Here is a 24,025-nt window from a genome sequence, read left to right on the forward strand (position 1 = left end):
CTGCAATGCAGCCCCCTGGCGCATACTGGAGGTTATAGGTGGGCTATTTGGCCCCCAGGGGGCCCCAGTATGCAAGGGGAATTAGTTCCCTCTCTTCAAACATGCACGGGGGCTGTGTGGCAGAGAGGTGTAAAAAGGGGCATGGCTTCATTACACCTCTCTGCAATGCAGTCCCCTGGCGCATACTGGAGATTGCTGGTGGGCTTTAAGGTCTTATATAATTAGGAATTAGCATTAAAAAAACTTTTGAAATTCACTGAAAAAAACATAGGTTTCAGGCCTTATATAGTTAGAAATTAGCATTTAAAAACCTTGCAAATTCACTGAAAAAACCATAGGTTTCAGGTCTTATATAGTTAGGAATTAGCATTTAAAAAACCCTTGAAATTCACTGAAAAAACCATAGGTTTCGGGCCCTATATAGTTAGGAATTAGCATTTAAAAACCTTTAAAATTCACTAAAAAAACTATAAGTTTTAGGGGTGTTATAGTTAGCTGGACATTTCACTCATACAAAACCATTGAAATTGCTCCTATATAGTTAGTTGTACTAACTATATTTCGCGCACCCGCAATCCACTGCTGATGATGTCACATATTACATAATTCATGACATGGCCAATGACATCACTGATGACATCTCAAATGACATCACTGATGACATTACTGATGACATCATCCACGCGACAATCACATACACCTTTTCATACACTAGTAACATCTTTCATCATTCTTTGTAAAAGACAGAGTATCATATTTGAATCCATTGTTACAGCAATACAAGTATCTAAAAACCCACTCAGTGATTCATAGATGTATACTCACATCTAATCACTTACCTGTAGATTCACTCATACATGCTGTCAATGAACAATAGAACACTATCAAAAATACTTATACACCTAAATCGACATTACACACCAGCACACATCCTATTCACATATGAAGTCATCCTACTCACTTATGCAAACAATGGATCATACTTACATATTTACTTAGCTACACACTTATAAAAACACAACTTCATCTATTCATTTAGATAGTAAGTCATACTTAAAGAATTATAAAATCATTATTAAGAGTATAAAGTTATTTATACAGTCACTCACACAATCATTGAGTCTTATGTATACTTATTTATATACAACAACTGACACATACACTGCCTTTTATTTTTCTAGTTTGTTGGACATGTACCATTGAGAAATATGTTTGCTCATCACCACACCCATAAAGATATTCACTCACCCAAACAACTGTTACATGTAGTTTTAACTTCATATATCTAGTGAATCAACTATTCACACATCTTTGGGCAGTCACACACCCCCCACCGAACCACACACACATTCACTCTCCCATACAAATACTCAGTTAACTAATCAATAACTAAAATAGACTTTCACATAGCTAGTAACCAACTGGAGAACCAGTTTACAGAACAACTGACAAAGTGATACAGATATTCAAACAGTTTAGTCACTATCCACTATATTTAGTGAGACACTATAAATTGGTCAAGTAAACAGTCAATTACACTGCTACTAAATCCTCCATCCAAATATTTATTTTTTTATATCCACTCATTCTTCAATGCAAATTGCTATATATATATTGCATATTTAAATAACGAAGCAAACCACATTCACTGGATGATGTCATCAGTGATGTCATCAGTGATGTCATTTGAGATGTCATCAGTGATGTCACTGACCATGTCATGAATGATGTAATATGTGACATCATCAGCAGTGGATTGCGGGTGCGCAACTATATAGGAGCAATTTCAATGGTTTTGTATGAGTGAAATGTCCAGCTAACTATAACACCCCTAAAACTTATAGTTTTAATTTTAAAGGTTTTTAAAATGCTAATTCCTAATTATATAGGGCCTGAAACCTATGTTTTTTTCAGTGAATATATATATATATATATATATATATATATACATACATATATATATATATATATATATATATATATATATATATATATATATATATATATATATATAATTAAAGGTTATTGGTTCCAAAATTGAGATTCTGTAGATTAGGCTCACATATTGATCACACTGTCATTGATAGGGCTTCCTAAAACTGAGCAGATCATGTTTATACATTATGAAAAGTTGCTTCCTCAGTAGAAGATCTGAATGCCAATAAACGTGGTGGTATTTTGTTGTGGCTTTGTTTGGAATTCACATGTGTCCTCATTCTAAGAACTGTCTATGTCATCTACACTGTTGGTGGGTGGGAGTTCTATGGTGCAGCAGTTGTCAGTTGCTCTCCTGCTGATGGTTGGTGGTTTCCTAGCAGAATACTTATAAGGAAAAAATCCTGTACAAACCAACCTAGACTGAATTCCTGTGCAGTAAAACATGAAGATGATATAACACTGGTGATGATGGTTGCTTCTATCCTTGAAGCATTGTATAAACCACTGGTTCTGTCTCCACAAGGAACCCAACCAATGAATAGCCTCTCATTCAGGAAACTGATCTTCACCAGGAAAGAACAGATTTGGTACTTCTGCTCTTTGATATTACTCTATTGTTGAAAGACGTGTGAGCAACTGTGTTAGCTCATCTATGGCATGAATTTGTAACCAGTGAAGATAAGCGAATCACTTTAACAGTGAAATTATCATTTCAAATTGAATATATCTGTAGTTCGTAGTGGTTCCAATTTGTAAAAAGCTGTGTGAACCGGAACCAGCTTTCCTGCCACCATCCGTGACCAACATGGTTACTTGAGCTAGCTTACAGCCCTTATCCGATGAGTGTGATCCTGCGTTATTGGCTCTACCACCCTTAGAAACAACGCTCATCATGTTATGTTGTAGACCAATTTCAATAGGCATTATTTTCTGATCACTGAGAACTGAGAACTTGCCAGCCATTTTAGTTTAGGAACTGCCACCACATACTTGACAGCCATATTAAGTGAACAGGTTTTGGGAGAGAAGGTAGCCTAATGGCTAGGGCAGTCAACCTCGGAGCTGGGGAACTGGGTTCAAACCTCACCAGGGAATGTCAACATTCTGTGATTCTGGGCAAATCACATAGATGCATCAAGCTAAAAACTGCTCGCAAAGGGTCAGAATCTGCCCCTTTGGCGACCGATATTTTTGCATTTGTGATGCATCATCCTAAATGCAAAAATCGCAATTCAAGAAATCGCAAAATTGCGATTACTTAAATTGCTTTTGCATTTAAGGAATCTCAAATTGATATTCCTTAAATGCAATGCATTAAAGTTAAAAAATTTGCGATTTTGCTAATAGGGGGAGCAAATTACCATGAAGTTGAACTTCATGGTAATTTGCAAAAACTTTGAAAAATGCACTAAAGTGCATTTTTCAAAGTTCCATTTTACACACAAACCTTCCCTTAGTGCATGTTTGTGTGTAATCTGTACCCATATGCAGATTTCAGGGGTGCAACAGGGTGTCCTTTTGACACCCTTGAAATTGTAATCTCAATTTGCGATTCTCTAATTGAGACTTGCAATTTGTGAGTCGTAATTAAGGAATTTTAAGAAATCGCTATTTTTTTAGCGAGTTCTTCATGCATAACCTTTTGCTATTCCTTATTAGCCAATCCTTATTTTTCGCTAATAAGGAATCGCAAAATGGATGCTTCATGAATCTATAGGTTAATCTCTTCATGCCTAACAAAAATGAATGTGTCCTTCTTTAACGTAACAAGTGCTCTGACACCTTTGGGTCTAGTTTGCGCTATATAAAACTTCACAAAAAAAACCTCTTTCATTCCAAGTTTTTCTCAGCTTTTTTTCAATCAAGAAGGGAACAGATTCATCGACCAATCCTTGTCCTACTAAACCTTCTATGAAAATTTCCGCACTCCACTATCAATTTCTTTCTCATATCAGCACACAATCCGCAGACATCCAAACACTTAAATACATTAAGGCCATACATCTTCTGGTGGAGGCCACATTCAATTCTGAATCTGCAGATTTTCTCTTAGTCTACCTCTTCTCATATCCTTTAAAGCTTCTTGAGAAGGTAGTGACAGAGCAGCTACAAATCTCTGCTAAACACAGTGTCTTAGATCCATCAAATGGTTGTTTTTACTTGCACAGGCGTCAAGAGTCTCACCTTCAAGCCCCAGATAACCTGACAGTAAATTGCAGCATTAGAGCACTGCATTTTGTTGCCCTGTTGTTTTATTTCAATATTGTTTAACATCCCTCATTCTCCTTAGCCTTTCTGAATTTTGAATTCTTGAACAGGTCTCAGTGGGATTAAACCCTTTCGCAGCTCCTTCAAGCAATTAATGGTTTTATGCCTTTCGAATTGCCTTCTAGGTTGGTTAAGTGTGGTGTCAACCAGACTGATATCACTGTTTGCCCTTATTTTTAACTATCTGCAATCTTTTGGAACTCTTCTTGAGTTTTAAAGGATATAATTTGTATGTACACAGATAATGCAGTGCTCATCTTCCTTTTTAAGCATGAGACATATGGAAAATAGGGTTACTGGTTGTGGAGAAGGGTGAAAGCTACTCAAGCAGCAACCACAGTTCTTGTCAGGGTGAGACACAAGCAAATCCAAAATTTGACTGTATTTCTGGAGACGACCACGAGGGAAAATTAATTATTTATTTAATTGTCCCTTGTGGTTGTCTCTCAAAATCCCCTGCAGCCGGCCGCAGCTGCTGGTCATGCCAGACCCGTATAAAGTCATAAGTTCAGGCCAACAACAATGGAGTATGGGCCAGATGCAGGGTCAAGTTTAATCTTGCTGAAATGTACATCGAATTCTGGTTGCAGAGCATTTTGCTGTGCCGTGGCAGTCCCGATGAGCGATGCAAAGTATGTGTCAATGTTGCGTCAGGCAGCAGTGCTGCCAATGGGCTGCAAGGACTGCGATGATGGCTTGCATTGAGGATGCATCTTACAGCAGCCCTTTTAATGAGCGGCGTAGGCTGAGATGCGGGTCTGTGTTGAGGCTTTGCTGTGTGTGTTCCCAATGAGTAGCTGCGAGGTCCGCTTCGTGGATGCATCATACAGCAGCAGTTTCAATGAGCTGTGATGCAGGCTTGTGTTGTAGCTTTGTGGTGCTGTGTCAGTTCCAATGAGGCTCTGCAAAGAGCTGGGTCAGGTATGTGTCGCACTGTGTCAGTTCTAGTATAAACACACAAAGTACCTGTAGCCCCACTTATAAGGTTCCAAGACTGGAAGAGCACCATTTGGGGGGTAGGAGTCACAACAGGCAGTCCAGGTGCAGGGGACAAGATAGTTGGAGACTTTTAGTCCCTGAGGCTCTGATCAGGAGGATAGGCAACTAGTCCTTGGAGTCACTCTGGTGGTCCTGGGTTTAAGATGCCGGTTCAGTCCTTCTCACTCAGAGAACATGGCAGTGGGGCAACAGGGAAGCAGTGTAGCAAAATAGCTGTGAAATGATTCCTGCAGAAGTTTAATAGAGTGGACCTTCTTCTGAGACTTACACAGGCTCACATATGTACTGAGAGTTGGGTCTGAGGGTCCTCTACTCATACCTGGTGCCCACTTTGAAGTGTGAAAAGCTTCTAGAGTCCTTCCCTAATGAAGGAGTCTTGGACTTTCTTTTCTCTATGCCCTGGCTGGCCCCTGCATGTCTGGGGGCACAAACGACCAGTGTGAAATCCTTTGTGAGTGTGCTCAGGCAAAGTCTTTGTGATGTGCAAGTGTGGTATATGACAGCTCCTACCTTTCATCCTGACAGAGATGACCCATCTTGACAACACCCATTCCCTCTTATCCTACTGTCTGGGAGTAATACAAAAAGACCAACTGCCAGTGGCATCTAGTCATGTGACCCAGGATACAGGCCGTAGACACCAAATGGGTGGGACAAGAAAATGCCAACTTTCTAAAACTCACATTTTCAGAACTGGCAATTAAATTCCAACTTTGCCATTAAATAAGGGTTTAAATTACAATTCTTTACAGACCAAACTCGGCTTCCCTACTCAATTAAAATGAGCATTTAGTTAATGTAATAAGGTAAAACAATGTTAAACTATGGGAGAGGTAGGCCTTGCAATAGTGAAAAACTAATGAAAGAGCTTTTCACTGCCAGGACATGTAAAAGTTAAAAGTACATGTTGAACATTTTAACTACACTGCACACTACCCTAAAGGCAGTTTAGGGCCTACCTTGTGGTGACATATGTATTAAAAAGGAAGGTTTAGACCTGTCAAAAGGTTTATTTTGACAGGTCAAAATGGTAGTTTAAAATTGGACACACAGGCTGAAATGGCAGGTATGAGACATGTTTAAAAGTGTTCATAGGTGGGTGGCACAATAACTGCTGCAGGCCCACTAATAGCCTTTAATTTTCAGGTCCTGGGTACAGGCAGTGCCACCTTTCTAAGTACATACAAGTAAATTAAATGGGCCAATTTGGTGGGAGCAAATGTTGCCATGTTTTAGGGAGAGAGCTCAAGCACTTTAGCACTTGTTGGTAGTGGCAAAGTGTGCAGAGTCCTAAGGCTACGAAATACAAAGTCAGCAACAACAGGAGGATCGAGGGCAAGAACGTGGGGAAAAACCACAACAAGGATGTCAGGGACAATAATACCAGTACAAATACGAATGCATTTTACATCATTCTAACAGATTTTCAACAATGGATGTCCACATTTTCCTCACCCAATAAGAAGCTGCTTTCTGTGATACCACAGGTTGGCCGCTTCTATAGGTACTTGGCCTGTTACAAATATGTTATATAACAAATTTAGAAGTATCTTGATTGATTGCCGATGCTTCAGAATTCGGTTTAATTAACTGCTTTTTCATCTAAAATGTCTGAAACTTATTTAACCCACAAATCGCTACCCATTAGGTAACACATTGAACACCAAATGACTCAAAAACACTGGGAAGAGCAAAAAAACATAGCACACACAGTATTTCAAAAAACAGTCCTGTGGTTTCAAATACATCACCTACATAAATTAGGAACTACACTCCCTTCTACCAATAGCTGTAAAGCAACAGCTATCATTGTAGAACTATATGCTTAAATGAATAATGAGATGCACACTTTGGCCGGTGAAATTTTGTCTAATACATAAAGTGCTGGTGGCGTTTGGTTGGAATTATGAAATAAAACATACAGAGATCGCAACTGATTGCTATGAATTCTTTTCACATTGATATATAAGGACTATCTATGCATATAAATGTACTCTTAATTTCACACTTTGTAGTAAATGTATTAGTTTTGGCTATTCACCATGTATGAGTGTACATTCACTACAAAGTGTAGACTTACTTGTCTCCAAGGGTCATAAACTTTGGTTGTATGGGAGATTTGTAGCACTCATGTAGAAATACATTAGTTTTAGTTCTAGTCTATTCCGATTACCATTCACTTGGGTGCTTGCAATATAAAGGGGAGAAGAGAACACCCTACTTCTCGCTACGCAATCCTAAGATTGAACCCAATTTACAACAATCATCGCAGCACATCACTTATCACACCAATAATACTTATTTCAAAAAAACATAGGACAATCCATTGGACTCTTGAAGATTCCTTCCTTCTTTTTAATTATTTTTTCAACTCCAATCCCTTATATCATGCCAACGTGTTTCGCCATGGTTAAAGGTAACCAATCGGCTTCCTCAGAGCTCAACATTACCTTATTTCTTTGCACCTCCTTGGTCGAATAAATTTCCTTCTCAGTTTATATTCCGCACTGAAGGTTTCCTCAATCGATATAAAAGCACCCGTGTTCGTTCTTTGTACTTAATGCTAGGCGTGCGGTACACAACTTAGGGCTGCTGCCGTAGATTTCGATTCCAAACTACAAGGTATTCCTAATTGTTCAATAATCTGCAGAATCACATCCAAAATATCATTATCCCACCGCTGCCTGCTTCTCAAAAAAAGTCTTCTCCTTCAGTGATAGCATTCAGTTCCACTCGAGTACAGGCCTTATATTATTATTGTTGTGATAAGTGGTGTGTTGCGATGATTGTTGTAAATTGTTACTTGTCTCCAAGCTCTAAATTTAGGGGTTAGACTCTGCTTGTAACTTATACACTTGGAATATTAGTATATTTGCACAAGTAGGCAGTGTCCGCCGCAAATGGGGTGGAGAACGCCCTATAGTAAAGTATGAACAAAAGGAAAAAAGATCATAAATCTTAAATTAAATTAATTTGTACATGTAAAACAAAATAAGAAATTGCGACAACACTAAGAACTTAATTTTGCATTAAATATTTATTAAACTTAAATATATAAAATTAAATTAAAAAAACCTCATCTAAAATGTAATATTTGTTTTTATTTCTGATATATCAAAATTTACCAAACATTATGGCAAGAATTAACTTAAATTAATTTGGTTATGTAAAAAAATAGTTACATATTATTACATTTTATTAAACTATTTCACAATAAAGTATTATATATTTATTATCTATATATATGTTTAAACATTAAAATAAATGTAAATGCATTTTTGAAGAGTCAAAATAAATGTATTTAATATTATTTGGTACAGGGATCTATGTTAAATGCATACCTCGATTATTTTCTATGAGAGTGTGTTGTGGTGCCAGTAGTTACCCATGTGCGGTGCTGAATTACTCCAGGTCAGAGTACATTTACAACTGCTGTGGGTTATTATTTAAGGTAGTAACTAAAAAAGGAGGGTTTTTGAAGAGCAATAGACATACTCTTGTGGCAGGGTGCAGGTACCTCCTTAAACCCCTCCTCCTAAGCACTCCCAAACCCCTTCCACACACCTGCTGAGACCCCTTCCATTTTGAAGTAAGATTTACCCATTTTTCAGCCTCTCCACCTATCTGGCCCTTATTTACTAATAAAATGTAGGCCTATGTGTAAAGACATCTACACAGTTAGGATGGGGGAGATTTCAGCACAGAAAAGATCTCACACAGGTTGGTGAATCGCATTTTGTAGTATGCGAGTAGTATTATTGTAATCCCAAAGTGTTTAACTGTTATTTTAACAAATGAGCATTCCACTTTCCAGGTAAACTCATTGAATGCGGGCAATTCATCAACACTGGATTTTGGCAACAGAATTTGCTTGAGTCTTTCTGGATTTTCCTTCTAGCTTTTTGCAACACATTGAAAGTTTGGCTGTTCGAGTTCTGTTGGGATTGAGAAAATCAATCCTGTCTCTCCTTTTCCACTCTTTAGTCTGGAGTCAGTTAAAAAACATGCTCTTTAGGGCTTCATTTGTAGCCCAATAGCCCTTTTATGTTTGTAGATCCTCTTTTCTGGGGAATAGTTTCCTCAAAAACTCATTCAAACATATGCTGACATCAGTTTCAAAGTTTTTGCTCAAACTTCCATTGTTTCAGCTGCTAAATTTGAGGGAAGATCTTTGTCTAAGAAGAAAATGTTGGAACTCTCTGCCAGACAAAGTGAATCCCAACTCCTGAAGTAAAGAACAAGCTTAAACCAAGGAGGTAAGTAATGTTTTTGACAGTGTCGCAAAATTGGAAATAGCCATAAAATGTTGCTTCCACATAGCTGTTGAAGTTTCACAGCTTTGCCCAACTTTGACCACAGTGTAGTAACCTGACTTAGCCTGCTTGTGTACCACATTTCCAGGTGCATGATGTTCTTTAAGCTGGACATCCTGCACCCAGAAATGTGGAAGCAAGCTGCGGAATCCCTGGTGGAGGTAGATACTAAGGAGCTCATTACGATGGCGGAAGGCCCACCACCAACAGCTGGTCGGTGGTGGGCCTTCCGCCATAGTACTGCTGTTTTCCCCCGCCATATTATGATGGCGGGGGAATTGTTAAGTATGCGTGGCCGACATAAAGACCGTCTGCCATGGTTCTGACAGGCGGTCCTTTTCCAACCGCCTGTCGGATCAGAAACATATGTCTTTTATCCATTTGTTTTGCGGCGGACAAACTGCAGCAAAACAAATGGCAGAATTGGATTTGGGGGCATGTAGCGCCCCCCTTGGTCCCTTGGACTGGGTCAAGGGCACTGGGGGGCTCCTTTGGTGCCCCTTACATATCCATGTAAGATTTGGAAGGCACCGCATGGTGTCCTCCACGTAGTGCAGTTGTTGGACTTGGCCCTTTGTGCATCCCTGAACTTCTTGCCTTCCTCCTGTATTTTGTCTGACCTGTTTTTGTTGGTTTTATGACTCTGGGCGCTTAGCCACTGCTGATCAGTGCTAAAGTGCATATGCTCTCCCTATTGTAAATGGATGTATGAATTAGTGACTACATGATTGGGTGAGTTAGTTTACTTGTCAGACCCTAGTACAGTGCACTTTGTTTGCACAGGACTTGTAAACCAAATGCTGCTGGTGGGCTTGCAGCACTGGTTGTGCCACCCACAATAGCAGCCTGTAAAAGTGTGTCTCAGGTCTGCCATTGCAGAGCCTTCATGCAGTCTGGTACTGCTATGCTGACTGGGCAAGTGCACCCACTTGCTCGTCCCTAAACTTTCCCTTTTCTTCATATCAGACACCCATATGGTAGGCCCAAGGGCAGATCCGGTTGCTCCCCTCTGTTCTCCTGCTGGGTATCGTAGCGCTTCTCCCACGCTGCTTTAATATCTGCATTCTTCAGCTGAACTACCATAGTGCCGCATTGTGCATTTGACTCGCTCTGTCCTCAGCGCTGCTTTGCTGCTTTGTGATTGCTGCTCTGTGTTTGCTCTGTGCCCAATTTCATAGCGCCGCCTGTCACTCTTATTGTGCTGTGCTCATAGCGCTACTCTATGTCAGCCATTTCTTTTCTAAAATATATATTTTGATCATTGCGCCCCACTGCTCGCCCCAACCTCTCCCTGCGTTAAGTGTTTGTTGTTGTTGCAGCCATTTGCTTCCTGTGACGTCCTAGCCCGTCCCTCCAATCACGCTCCCGCCTCCCAGCTGAGCCTGCCTCGCCCCTCCCCTTCAACTATCCACTTATGACAGTGGCTTTTGCGCGCAGCGATCGCGCCCCAAAGGTGCGCCAAAGGTAAGCCCGTCTACGCCCGTCCGCGCCTGGACCGCGCCCAGCGCCAGACCCCCTGGTCCCCGTAATGCCCACCCCTCCCGCATTACTTACGATGCCACCACCCTCCTAGCCCTTAACCCTGGCCGCTCCCCCATCTGCGTCCAAGCCGCTCCTGGACACACCCATGGACCCTTTTCCTGCTACTCCTGCAAGTTTGACGGCACCAAGAACAACTCCTCATCTACGAACACACAACAGATATCCGATCCCAACCACATACAATGCTTCCTGCTCAACACCCGCTCGGTCCACAGACACGCCATTGACCTCTGGAATCTACTCGACACCATCTCTCCGGACGTCGCCTTCCTAACAGAAACATGGATGAATGCCTCTTCAGCCCCAGACATCACCATCGCCATCCCGGAAGGCTATAAGATCATTCGCAAGGACCGTACCGGCCACACAGGAGGAGGTATCGCTATTGTCCATAAGAAATCCATCCGCATCTCAACAAGCTCAGACGTCAATCTCGCCAACTCTGAACACCTTCACTTCCAGATCCACATCGACCCCAAGACCACACTCAGAGGCACCCTCCTTTACAGGCCACCAGGACCCCGCGCACAATTTAGTGAAGACATCACGGACTTCATCACTCCACACGCGCTCCCCTCCGAGGACTACTTCCTTTTGGGAGACCTCAACTTTCACCTTGAAAAGAACAACGACCGCAACACCACCACCCTTTTGGACAACCTTGCAAACCTCGGACTTAAACAACTTGTCACTACCCCCACCCACATCGCAGGTCACACACTCGACCCTATCTTCACCTCCAGCAAGCATGTTTCCTTCAGCCACACCACAGCTCTCCTTTGACTGACCACAGCTGCGCTCACTTCACCTACAACAAGCCCACATCCAACAACCACCCCCAACCCACTCTGCAAAGAAACTGGAACAAAATCCCCATCGACCAGATCTCCTCATCGCTTCTTCAAAAGCCCCCCGCCCACTCCTCAAACCCAGACCAAGCAGCCACCAACCTCACCCAATGGTTATCCAACAGCGCCGACATCCTAGCACCACTGAAAAAACGACAAATCAAACTAGGCAGCAAGAAGGCCTCCTGGTTCAACAATGATCTTAAGAAATCCAAGAAACTCTGTCGCTCCCTCGAGAAGGCCTGGAAAAAAGACCCAACCACCAGCAACAAGGACGCCTTCAAAAACGCCACCCGCATACACCACCAACTAATCCGAAATGCCAAGAAAGCAACCTTCAAGGACCGTCTAGATAACAACGCCCACAACAGCAAGGAATTATTCAACATCGTCAAGGAATTTACCAACCCCTCAGCCAACTCCAACGACATCACCCCCTCTCAAGCCCTCTGCGACTCCCTAGCCTCATTCTTCCACAACAAAATTGCAGACATCCACAACAGCTTCGACAACCAACCCGAAGACCAACCCACCCAATCCCCTGCAGGACCCCCACCCCCCCTGAACATCCTCAATGACTGGAAGCCAATCTCCACTGAGGACACCATCCGTCTGATGAACTCTATCCACTCAGGATCCCCCACAGACCCTTGCCCTCACCACATCTTTAACAAAGCAGACTCCATTATTGCACCGCACCTCCGAGACGTCATCAACTGCTCCCTCAACTCTGCAACCTTCCCGGAAAGCTGGAAACATGCCGAACTCAGCGCCCTCCTGAAGAAACCCACAGCTGACCCCACCGAACTCAAAAACTATCGCCCTATCTCACTCCTTCCATTCCCGGCCAAAGTCATCGAGAAAGCTGTCAACAACCAGCTCGCCGCATTCCTCGAAACCAACAAATCCCTCGACTCCTCACAGTCCGGCTTCCGAGCCAAGCACAGCACCGAAACCGCCCTCATCGCAGCAACAGACGACATTCAAACTCTACTGGACAATGGAGACACAGTCGCCCTCATCCTCCTCGACCTCTCCGCAGCCTTCGACACAGTCTGCCATAGCACCCTTCCACAGCGCCTCAAAAACATCGGAATCCAAGGAAAAGCACTGGAATGGATCACCTCGTTCCTCTCCGGAAGAACCCAGAGAGTCTGCCTTCCACCATTCAAGTCAGAGGCCACTGAAGTCATCTGCGGTGTACCTCAAGGGTCCTCACTCAGTCCCACCCTCTTCAACGTTTACATGAGCCCCCTCGCGGCCATCGCACACCAACATAACCTCAACATCATCTCCTACGCCGACGACACTCAACTGATCCTATCACTCACCAGAGACCCTAACACGGCCAAAACCAACCTACACGAAGGAATGAAAGAAGTAGCCGAATGGATGAAGCACAGCCGTCTGAAACTGAACTCAGACAAAACAGAAGTCCTCATCTTAGGTACCTCCCCCTCCGCCTGGGACGACTCTTGGTGGCCAGAGGCCCTTGGAAAAGCACCCATCCCGACGGACCACGCACGGAACCTGGGCGTCATCCTGGATTCCTCACTCTCGATGAACAGACAAGTCAACGCCGTTTCTTCATCTTGCTTCAACATTCTTCGCATGCTCAAAAAAACATTTCGCTGGATCCCTACCGAAACTAGAAAAACAGTCACCCACGCTCTGGTCACGAGCCGACTGGACTACGGAAACACCCTCTACGCCGGCACCACCGCAAAACTCCAGAAAAAACTCCAACGCATCCAGAACGCCTCAGCCAGGCTCATATTAGACATCCCGCGTAAAGAACACATCTCTGATCACCTGAAAAACTTCCACTGGCTCCCCGTCAATAAGAGGATCACTTTCCGGCTCCTAACCCACGCACACAAAGCACTCTACGAAATCGGACCCGAATGCCTCAACACACGACTATCCTTCTACACCCCCTCCCGCCAGCTACGATCCTCCAACCAAGCCCTTGCCACTGTACCTCGCATCAACAAAACCACCATGGGAGGTAGATCCTTCTCCTACCTAGCAGCTAAAACTTGGAACTCACTTCCCACTCACCTTCGCCTTACTCAGAACCACCTAGCATTCAGAAAGCAACTCAAAACGTGGATATTCGACAAGTAACTCCCCACCCTTCTACAAGCGCCTTGAGACCCTCTGGGTATGTAGCGCGCTATATAAATCTTTTGACTTGACTTGACTTGACTTATAAGTATACAGTAGGACAAGCCCCAATGGGTGTGGCATGTCCTAATAGTGAATTACATCCATCTTCGTTTTTCAGTATTGCAAGGCTACCTATTCCCTATAGGCCAGAATGGGCAGTTAGATTATTACATATTATAATCTTAACTGACTCAGGGAACTAGGTAGAAATTCAGGTTGCCTGACCTCAGAAAGATAAAATACATCTTTTAGTGGAGTAGATAATAACATTGTGTTTGAAAATACCACTTTAAGAAAGTAGGTATTTTCTTGTCTAACTATCCAAGCCTGCCTCTGCTAGGTTGTGTATTCCTTGCCTGGAGTGACAGGGGCTTGGGGATTCCAGGAGACAGGGTGAGTCAGCGCAGTGGTGAATAGAGAGATCTGCATCTAGATGGGTGGGAGGAGTTGCACCTGGGACCTGAATAGGACTGTGCCTTCCCTCCTGTGGTGCGTCTGATGTCTCTGCCCTACACTGTCAAAGGAAAGAAAGAGTCATGTAAAAAGTGCTCCAGGACTGACCAGAACTGGTTTGTACTAGGCAAAGGGCTCTTTGCCTTCAGAGAACAAAGAGAAACTTTGTATAAAAGAGGGGACCCAGACCCCAGAACTGTAGATCACTTTTGGACAACAAGAAGAAACCTTTGGTGAGGAGTCTAACAGAGAGACTGAGGAGAGACTATCCCTAAGCTGAAGTGCTGCTTGGGGGATTGGCCTGCAGTGGTTGCCTGAATGCCAAAGAAAGGAGAAAGGAACGTTGTGTGCTTTATTCAACTTGTAAAGGATCTCCAAGGGCTTGAGAGAAGGGCGTGCCTCCTGCTGAAGTCTCAGGGACAACTGACTTCAAGCACCAGCTCCCCAAGAGTTCTTTGGAAGTGCCTGCAGCGGTTTTGGCCCTTCTGAGGGACTGCGTGTCGCAAGGAGCTGGAAGCGCGACTCACGAAGAAGAAGCGTGTCGCTGTCGCAGCCGCTGCCTTCATATCACTGAACAAGGATGTCGCCGCTGTAGCTGTCAAATTACACTGCATCACAAGAAAAGTCTTGTAACATTGAAGAAGCATGTCACCGTCACAGCCTCTGCCGCCGCATCAATGAGCAAGGGTGTCGCCGCTGTAGCTGTCGCATTGCACTGCAGAAGCACCTCGCATCTACGGAGAAGCGTGTCGCAGCCGCTGTCATCGCATCACTGAACAAGGTTGTCAAAGCTGCAGCTGTCGCATCGAGCGGAAGCATCTCGCATCATCGGAGAAGAGTGTCGCCGCCAGAGCTGATGTTGTCGCACCGCTGAACAAGGGTGTTGCCACTGCAGCTGTCGCCTCAAGTCGAGACATCTCGCAACATCGGAGATGCGTGCCGCATCAAGAAGAGGATGCCATCTTTGTTTCTTTGCACCGGATCTTCAACGCATCACCGTCTTTGCGCGTAAGGAACTACTGCATCCCCATCCCTGCAACACTTTCATTGTAGAAACATTACGCATCTTACGGTACATTGACTCAAAGTGTCTCCTTTAAGATCTAAAGAGAACTAAGCTAATTCTATAATTTTAAGTACAGTATTGTGGATTTTTGTCGTTTTTGGTCTTGTGTTAAATCCATATAAATAATACTTATTTTTAATATAAAACTTGTGTGGTGTCCGTCTGTAGTGTTGTCACTGGATTACTGTATGTTTTCACAAATGCTTTACACACTGCGTCTGAGATAAGCCTGTCGTACCAAGCTACCAAGAGGGTGAGTAGTTTTTTTTTTAGCAGTGTACCCCCTTACCCTGACTAAACGCAAGGGTCCCTATTTGTCACAAGTATCTACCTGTGCCAACTAGAGACCCCCAGATCTAACAGCAGTGATATGCAGGTGCCTTTATTTGTGCATTGTGGCGGGGGCTGTTAAACGCATCCCTGCCACAATGCAAAATATGGAAGATGCGCCCGCCATGGTACCGGTCGCATCATAAATCGGATTGTTGGGTGGCCGCTTCATGGGTGGTCGGTCCCAAATCCGAAACATCGGAATGAGCCCCTAGGAACTTTGTTCTTGGATAGGAAAGCCTTGAGCTAGAGACTGTATCTGATAGGTGGAATCCATCTGCTTCCCATTACTGCAGCTAGAGCAGTTTCTTGGTTCAGATTATGGCCAATGCTTAATTTGAGCCAATGGGGGGCACCATCACTTATTTTTAGGAACCACACGTATTTCCTGCATCAGATATTTATTGAGTGCAAGAGAGGGCAAAACACACAGATCGGAAAGATAGAGGAAGAAAAAGACAGCAACACCATAAACAAGAGAGAAATCAGGAACCTGCAAACACGAGGAAAAGGGACAGGGTGTGTGTTGGAGGTGGCTGAGTCAGTAAGACTGTCAGTAGATTAAAGGGCATCAGCAATGCTGGTGCTCCTGGATATCTCTGCTGTGTTCGACACAGTTGACCGCACCATGCTGGCTCAAAGACTGCAGGTCTATGGCATTGGGGGCTCAGCCATCGGGGGCTTGGCCCTTGCTTGGCTGAAGTCTTACCTCAATAATCGTTCACAGAAGGTCGTTTTGCAACCCTATATGTCTGAACCTAAATGTTTGTGGTGCAGAGTCCCTCATGGGTCAGCGTTGAGTCCACTTCTGTTCAATCTCTATCTGGTTCCGCTGTGCTCTCCCCCAATTTGCGAACTACACCCAGCTGTTTTTTTCCTTTAAAGAGCAGACTAAAGACTCCTTCAAGAGTTTCAGGGGCTGTTTCAGAGACATTGCCCTGTGGATGAACAACAATAAACTCAAACTCAACACTGTAAAAATGGAGGTGATGTTTTTCGTGAAGGAGTCTCCTCCAGCGCCGGATATCTGGTGGCCGATGGAAATGGGACCACCCCCTGCCCCTGCAGCTACGATAAAAATCCAGGCATTAAGTGGGAGGTTGATCTTTTATTCTTGGCTCAAATATGGCATGTGACAGCCACCTATTGCAGCAAATTGAAAAATTTTAGGGAATTTCTGATTCTGCTATCAGAACATTGCCACAAAATCATACTCCACGTCACAGTGACATCTAGTCTGGCCCATGCGAATTGGCTCTATCTGGGCTTGCCAAAGTACCTAATTAGGCGACTGCAGATGGTACAAAATGCGGCTGCGAGACTGATTAGACATGTTGCTTTCCGTCAGTATGTTTTTCCACATATAAAAGAGCTCCATTGGCTACCAGTGGCAAAAAGAATTGAATTCAAGGCTCTGACTATGGCATTTCGAGCTATGCATGGTAACCGCCCCAGCTACCTAAAGCAAAGACTGTCGGTAGATTCAGGGGCATCAGCAATGCTGGTGCTCCTGGATATCTCTGCTGTGTTCAACACAGCTGACCGCACCTTGCTGGCTCAAAGACTGCAGGGCTATGGCATTGGGGGCTCACCATCGTGGGCTCCGCCCTTGCTTGGCTGAAGTCTTACCTCAATAATCGTTCACAGAAGGTTGTTTTGCAACCCTATCTGTCTGAACCTAAACGCCACTGGTGCAGAGTCCCTCAGGGATCAGCGTTGAGTCCACTTCTGTTCAATCTCTATCTGGTTCCGCTGTTCTCTCTGTTAGCTAATTGGGGGGGGGGGTGAAGGCGATTTCATATGCCAACGACACCCAGCTGTTTTTTCCTTTAAAGAGCAGACTAAGGACTCCTTCAAGAGTTTCAGGGGCTGTTTCAGAGACATTGGCCTGTGGATGAACAACAATAAACTGAAACTCAACGCTGGAAAAATGGAGGTGATGTTTTTCAGGAAGGAGCCTCCTCCAGCGCCGGATATCTGGTGGCCGATGGAAATGGTACCACCCCCCGGGCCCTGCTGCTACGATATAAAATCTAGGCATGAAGTGGGAAGTTCATCTTTCATTCTTGGCTCTAATACAGCATGTGACAGCCACCTATTGCAAAAACCACAGTTGATGGACAGAATGCAGAACAATGTCATACATTCACCCTAGTACAGAGATCTGGGCCTAAATCCATCGTTTTTTTTGCACTCCACACCACCCCAGTTCAGACACCTATTGCAGCAAATTGAAATATTTGAGGAAATTTCAGATTTTGCTACCAGAAGATTGCCGCAAAATGATAGTTCACGCCACGGTGACATCTAGGCTGGCCCATGCGAATTGGCTCTATCTGGGCTTGCCAAAGTACCTAATCAGTCGACTGCAGATGGTACAAAATGCGGCTGCGAGACTGATTAGACGTGTTGCTTTCCGTCAGCATGTTTCTCCAAATATAAAAGAGCTCCATTGGCTACCAGTGGCAACAAGAATTGAATTCAAGGCTCTGACTATGGCATTTCGAGCTATGCATGGTAACTGCCCCAGCTACCTAAAACAGAGGCTATGATGCTAAAAGCAGGCTTGATCATTGAGGTCCAAATCACAAAAGCTGCTCTGTACTCCTTGCTTTAGGAAGGCATGCCTAGGCGGCAGGTCCTTCATGGTCGGGGCTGCCAAATTGTGGAACTCTATGCCAAGCAACCTCCGTCACATTGATTCAGAGCCTCTATTTAGGAAAGCAGTTAAGACCTGGCTCTTTAGGTCAGAGTAACGGCTTAGGGTCTCTGCTACGAGCTTTTTCGGCGGCTTACTGCCTACTGCTTGAGCGCCGGGACACCTCTGTTTGAAGTAGCTGTTTGCACTTTATAAATGTTGGTATTATTATTATTATTATTTACCAGTCTTGACATTTGGGGCTCTGACATTTAAGTGCACCGGCCACCAACTTCTGGGCAGAGCTTTGCGGACTGGCTCTCTTTCTGCTCCCAAATTACGCATTGATTCATGACTGTTAATTTGTTTTTCTCTTATATTTTAAACTTTGCAGTTTGTGAATATTGTTAAGCCTAATAATAAAATTGGGAAGTGGTTGCCAACTGCTACATATGCAGTTTCACACACTTCTACTTGAAAATTGTCAATTCATTTGAAAATCTTTGTTCTACCTGTAATTTCCATTGTAGTTTAGGTTGCCACCTCTCCAATTCTCAACTGAGCCAACACGCCCTTTGGGACACAGATGAGTTCTAGAAAACAAGATAATATAGCCTGATAGCTCACCGTAGCGGGCTATAGAGGCTTATAAAGGCTCGCTGCAGCGTTAAAGGCCTGAGCTGAAGGCAAGGGACTTTACCAAGGCAGCGGGACTTTAGTTGCCGGTATAGCCCAGCTACGAAGGGCTATAATGCTATTAGAACATTCTGCCACTAGAGGCAGAATGCTCTAACAAATCAAACAAAGGCTTTATGGAGCGCAAGGGGATTGAAATTCCCTCAGGCTCCCTGAAGCCTTTAGTCACAGCCAGAGCTGTGAACAAAGAAGCATTGGAATGTTGGAGCTCCGGGCTTATAGCAGCCATTATAAGCCCGAAGCACTCAATTGTTTTCAATGGAGCTCCCAACATTCCAATGTTCTAATATAACATAACACCTAAATAGTAACTGTATTTTGTCACTGCTAACAAGGCGCCATGACCACACTAAGGGTTGGAGTCTCCATCAAACACAGCATTTTATCAGATCATGATTGTGCTCATAATTGCTCAATGACCCTTGACTGCGAAAGAATTGGTACTTTTGTTTCACTTTTATTAAGAGTGATTAGAGGCTTGATAGACTTTCAGTCAAGAGATGATGCAAATGAATGCAGGAAGGCCAGCCATCGCCGCTGACATTTATGAGTCATCTCTAAATAATTCTGAATCAATTCACGCGCAGTGAAATGTTAGCAGCCGACTCCCAGACTCGCTTGGCTTTGATGAGCAGTGCAGGAGGACTTGCAGTCTGTGAAATGTGTTGCTAATGAAGTGAACTAACACTTCTGGAAACAGACACCCTTGCATCACGCCCTCATAATTATCCAATCGCATTACGCAATGATGCTGATTTCTGCGATTATTCAACCACAAATATTTCTAGAAAACAGCAGAACTACAAGGGTAATAAGAGCAAAATCCTTGTGATGTAATCACTTTTTAACTAATCATTCTTAATTTTTACCTTTACAAAGCTTCTACTGTTTAATATGTTTCTTAATCTATTTATTGTAATATGGATGTCTTTTTATTATTAACTCTGTAAATTGTAGTGACCAATGAATTATGGTTTCTTGTTTTTATCTTGTCTATGTGCTTTTATGATAACACATGTTTATCGAAATAAAGCTTTGAATATCATAATATAGTATGCAGGTCACTTTTGATATGCAGTGCCCCTGGTTGAATCTGCTCATAAAGTAGAGCTTTCACAATTAATTAACTGCTTTTCTGTTTTCTTTGGAACTGGTTCCTCATAACAGAAAACGTTTTGGAGCTACAACTTTTATCTACCCTATTAAATACTTATTAGTACCATAATTGTACTCCCATAGTGCTCCCCACCCTTAGCAGATCATGGAGACACTCACAACTTAGGAAGATAAGATAGGAGGATCCCAATATGTGCCTAAATGGAGAGCTAAAAATGTAATAAATCCAATTGTTCTCATAAATTCACAGATTTCCAATCAGCAGATTTCCAGTACAGATGGCAAAAGATCCTCCACCTACTCTTTCTGTGAGTTTTCGAAAATCCTTCAACAGTTTTTTGTTTCCACTGACCTAAGGTGTTTAGTTAGCCTTAAGCTGCATCATATACGACCTTACGGATGATGGTTTGTGTCTTGAGTCGTGACTGGAAGCTAAAGAAGGTATCTCAAAGCTAATGAGGTCTTCTCTCGATGGAGAGTGTGTCACTGCTCTATCTGCATCGATGTGGGAAACCTACAGCGTTTGCTCTTGTTCCTCAGTACAACTTATCAGCATGTTTGTGGTATTTTATGCTTCTATCTCTTAACATATGCAGTTCCGCTTGTTGCTAGTACGTATGTGATGTTAAGATGTTCCAAAAGTCGGTTCTTGCTAAGCGATCTGCAGTTGGAAATGTATCCAATCTAAGCTGTGAAATTTAGTCTTGGGTAAGATTTACTAACGATTGGGCCCCGGTTCGCATCACCACAAAAGTGACACAAACCAGTGCAAAAAGTTTATTGGGGTTTACTTTACAGCAAAAAAAACAGCTTTGCACTGGAAAGGTACATGTTTGGGGGCATATTTACTAGGTCGGCGATAAATAAAAGCAAAGCACGCTTAGCGCTTGTTTATTTATCGCTGTCTATTGCAGGAATTGATCGCCCTGGTAATGCGTTATTAACAACGCGTTACTCCAGGGCGATAATATTCCAGAGAAATGGGCCCTGTGGTCATATCACCATAATCCACCTCCCATGTTAGCTATGCCTAAATCAGGAATTTAACAGGCGTTAAATTCCTGCATTAAGGCATAGTTAACAGGATTTAAAATATCGCTACCCCTCGTTGATGATATCACGAAGCTGGGGTAGCGATATTTTCCCATGGTGTTTTGTTAGGCATGCCTCCTTTGCATCTCATTAGAGAGGCGTGAACAAAATGGAAGCTGAATCAAGGAAACACGCGCTAGCTGCAAATAATGCAATATATTTATCACCACTTTTTGCCCGAAAACGTACGCTAAAGCGGCAATAATTATATCTTCAGCCCTTGACGATATGCCAAATAGTGCTCTGTCCTGCTTTGCATTATTTTGCACCAAGTGGGCTTTCCATAGGTGGTACAAGGGCATTTCCATGAAACCACCCATGGTATTTTATGAAAGGCCTATCTAAAAACAATAGTAACGCCTTTTTGAGGCAGGTATTTAAAAGGAGAAAAGTTTCTATTCCTCCAAACAATTTCGAACTACACTAAACCACACACATCCAAAGTGGGACTTTTTTAAAGTTTGTCTAGGCACAGCATTTTATATTAGAAGGATACTCCTCCAGTAAAAAGCTGCGCTAGGCATGACTCCGACACATTTGCACTGTGGTGCAAAGATATGTGTGAGGCCCTAGGAAACCTGATTGTGCACCAGCTCTAGGAAGAGAGCAGAACAGCACTTTATCTCAATTCATATGGAGCTGTCCTGCTCTCTCCCTCTCACAAAATGCTGCACAGTAACTTTGAAAGGTGCACTGTGTTGTTTATATTTTTAGATAAAATACCCCTGGGTTTCTTCATCAATAGATGTTTCATTCTATTATGTATTTGGCAATAGTTGCCCTATCATTTTCAATTATATATTGGAGGATGGACTCGAAAAGCTTAATGTAGATAATGTAAATCTGAATACCCTAACCAAAATATTGACTGGCAGAATTATTCTTTCCTAAATAGCATTTAGAAAAATATTGTCCAATTATAGTTAAAAGTAGAAATACTGCACCCATTGAGACAATACTTTTGTATACAAGACTTATCATACAATATTGTTTTAGACAATATTTTTGTCAGCAGTATTGTGAAATACAATTGGCAAGTGTAAGCAAAAATCTAAATTTCTATCTTACTCACTGCGCAGTTACTGCTGACTACAGCCTCCATAATTATAAAATTTTTTAATTGCTGTTCCCAACAAATGTATTATTATTCACATGTTTGTAAATTAATGGTAGACAAAATCAGGATTCTATAAAGACTACTTTTTACTGGGTTGGGCCTTTCCTTTAAGGAATTTTTGTTTTGCGAAACAGTCCCAAATGGGGTATATTGAACCACATTGTGCAAGCACCATTGGTACAATGGGTGTGCAGTTTTCCCTTAATTATGTTTTCAGAGTTACTATAAAATGACACACTTTATACCAATTTCAGTAAGTAACACATAGCAAATTTGATGGGATTTGAAAACCACTTCTTTTAGGGTCTGCAGTTCTCTCACAATTGTATATTTTAAAAATTATTGTACAGCTATATATTTAAAAGCACATTGGACCAGTAAAAGTGGTCAAATTGTGATAAGATTTAGAGACAACTTTACAAGAAGTGTGGCTCACTGGTTAGAAGTGGCAGACCCTGAAGCAGAGATCAGGCCCGGGACCAGGGTTCAATTCCAGACGCGGCAGGGTCTTGGGCTCAATGTCCGTGGACTCGATAATTCTCGCCTCGGCGCCTACTCTAATCATGGGTCCCACGCTGCAACTCTGGGCAATAGCTTGCTTAATCTTCACAACGGCCCCAACAACACTGGGATGCCTGGCTTCACCTTGGGGGTGCCAAAGAGTTATACAGCGACGGGACACCCCGTTGCTGGGGCTACCTTTACATTTACATTTACAAGGATGATTGAGGATTCTCATCTCTTCTCAGATAATACATATACAACTATAGGAAAATGCTTCATTTTACGTGATCACCCCCATTTTGTCTGGACAGATGCTGTTCTTTTTTTGACTCTGTACACTGGCACACTACTAACTAGACCCCAATGCATGTACCCTGAACTATAACAACTTGGTAAACTCGTTAAAGGTCTTAATTGACACACTATAAGCAGGAGTGGCCCGTGCAGGTAAGAGCAGTGAGGTGGGGTAGGGGGTGGGTTAGTCAACAGATAACAATGAGGTAATATAACATTTTAAAAAAGTAAACCACTTACCTTGCGCTCGCCGCATCACAGATTCGGTGATGCAGCGAGCTCAAGGTAAGGGGTTTTCTTTTTTACATGTTACTTTAACTCGCCATCATCTGTCGACTCCCCCCACCCTCCCTTCTGCCCACCGCTCTTACCTGCACAGCCTGCTCCTGCTTATAAGTCCTAGTATATAATACCCAGTGTACCCAGACCCTGTAAGTTAAATGTCACTTGTTGAATGTAGCACTTATTGTGCCACCACTAACCTGACAAGACAAAGTATGTCTTCAGGCCTTACCCTGAAGCCTGAGTGTGCAGTTCTGAAACTGCAAATTTGACCTGCTAAAAGTAAACATTTTCCCAGGCCTAAAACTTGCTTTCCAGCACTTATAAGTCAGGCCTAAAGCGAGCCCTAAGTGCGCATAG

The 24,025-nt window shown here is 43.0% G+C and overlaps 1 protein-coding gene across 1 annotated transcript in view; it reads left to right on the top strand.

Moving 5' to 3' along the window:
* The window catches only part of CALN1 (calneuron 1), a 1,377,605-nt gene that overhangs the window by 262,326 nt on the left and 1,091,254 nt on the right, over positions 1–24,025 (top strand). The window lies entirely within an intron of this gene.

Source organism: Lissotriton vulgaris, chromosome 2_1 (genome assembly GCF_964263255.1).
Source record: "Lissotriton vulgaris chromosome 2_1, aLisVul1.2, whole genome shotgun sequence".
In the NCBI taxonomy this organism is placed as follows: Eukaryota; Metazoa; Chordata; class Amphibia; order Caudata; family Salamandridae; genus Lissotriton; species Lissotriton vulgaris.